The sequence below is a fragment of the Halichoerus grypus genome, chromosome 9 (assembly GCF_964656455.1).
Source record: "Halichoerus grypus chromosome 9, mHalGry1.hap1.1, whole genome shotgun sequence".
In the NCBI taxonomy this organism is placed as follows: Eukaryota; Metazoa; Chordata; class Mammalia; order Carnivora; family Phocidae; genus Halichoerus; species Halichoerus grypus.
In genome coordinates, this window is record NC_135720.1 from 74,326,911 (window position 1) to 74,328,739 (window position 1,829).

Below are 1,829 nucleotides of genomic sequence, written 5' to 3' on the forward strand. Positions count from 1 at the left end.
AGTGGAAATTGAAGATTTATCATTCTTTTATCAGTTCCCCCAAGCAGTCTTCCATTCCACCCATCTTGCTGATGAACTTAGAATTTTGATTAGGTCAATATTAACATTTTTTTATGATTATGACCATGTTAACTTTATTCAAAGCTATCTTGCACATCTTTTTGCTCTCCCTAGAGTCATTCACTTCTTTTTTGTTAGTTTTTTCTAACATAACCTCAAGATTTTATTGTCTTCATAATATAACAAAATATGAAGCTTAGACTGGATCAGTTGAAACTTCCTCTTCTTATCTCCTTCCAGTTCAAAATGCTTGCATCTCTTAATAGCCAGCATTCTCTTAGATCTGCAGCTGGGCTTGACACATTCAAGCCTCAGCACAATCTTCTTTGTAGTTTTAGTCTTTTTCCAGAAAATTGGCTTAGTCTGCCCACCATAGCCCTTCTGCTTCCTGTCATTATGCTGCTTTCCCTGGGCATAAAGAGAATCTTTGCCTTTCCTGTACTGTGTCACTTTGTGGGGTTGGTGCTTGCCACACTTCCTGTAGAAATTTTTAGGTTTTAGGAATGTTCACCATGTTTGCGAGAGCACTATCGGCTCGGAAAGCTTTCTTTAATGTTAGTTTTAAAAATATATTTATCGTTGATTTATATCCACACTTTCTGCTGATTCTTAAATATTCATTTGATATATATATTTGAGCACATGTGGTATGCCATCAATTTTGTCTTTTTGGAGAATTCTCTCTGGAAATTTCTGAACTTCTCTAATTTGGACCTGTTTCTTTCCCAGGCTTGTTGCATAGCTATCATCCTGGGTCTCCCCTCACCATCATTTTGGGAATTTCCTCACTGCATTTGGGTTGAATGCCCTGTTCCAGAATCTCACATTTTATTTCTTATTTGACTCGCTCAGTTTGGAGGAATGCCTCTTCCTGCAGCTTTCTGAGAAACAATGCATGAGATATAAGTTTTGACATCTTATGTTTCTGAAAACATCTTTATTCTACCCTCATATTTGGCTGATGATTAACTGGATTTAAAATAAATTCTGTGTTGGGGTGCCTGGGTGGCTCAGTCGTTAAGCGTCTACCTTCGGCTCAGGTCATGATCCCAGGGTCCTGGGATCGAGCCCCGCATCAGGCTCCCTGCTCCGCAGGAAGCCTGCTTCTCCCTCTCCCACTCCCCCTGCTTGTGTTCCCTCTCTCGCTGTGTCTCTCTCTGTCAAATAAATAAATAAAAAAAATCTTAAAAAAAAAAAAATTGTGTTGGATTCTATTTCCCTCAGAATTTTTGAAGGCATTGTTCCATTTTCTTTAAGTTTCCAGTTTTGACATTGAGAAGTATGATACAATTTGATTCTTTTTTTTTTTTTTTAATATGCACACCACCTATTTTTAGCCTCTGAAAGTTTTTAGGATTTTCTCTTTGTTTCCAGTGTTCTAATATTTATCCATCATATGTCTAATTTTAAGAGATGTTTTTGCCTCACATGCTTCTTATTAAAAGCATCCTAATCTTATTTTATGGCTATAATATTTTCTTTTATTTCTCTGAGAATATTAAAGAAGTATTTTTCAAAGTTTTCTTTAAAACAGACTGTTTCCTCCAACTTTCTTTATTCTGGATATAGCTTTGATCTTTCCGGTTATACTTTCTTCACACATATATATATTGATCCTTGGTTCTATGTTCATTTAAGAATGGGTCACTAAAAAGCTGGTGGGAAGCTTTGTGAACGTAGTTGAGACTATTGACGATTGGTTTTCCAGCAGGGATATTGACCAGGCAGTTTAATTGGGGAATTCCTGATGTCAGTATCCTTTGGTCTGT

The 1,829-nt window shown here is 36.7% G+C and overlaps 1 pseudogene; it reads right to left on the reverse strand.

The window, feature by feature from the left end:
- Nucleotides 1-204: 204 nt before the first annotated feature.
- On the reverse strand, nt 205-574 carry LOC118541404 (large ribosomal subunit protein eL42-like; annotated as a pseudogene).
- Nucleotides 575-1,829: the final 1,255 nt, after the last annotated feature.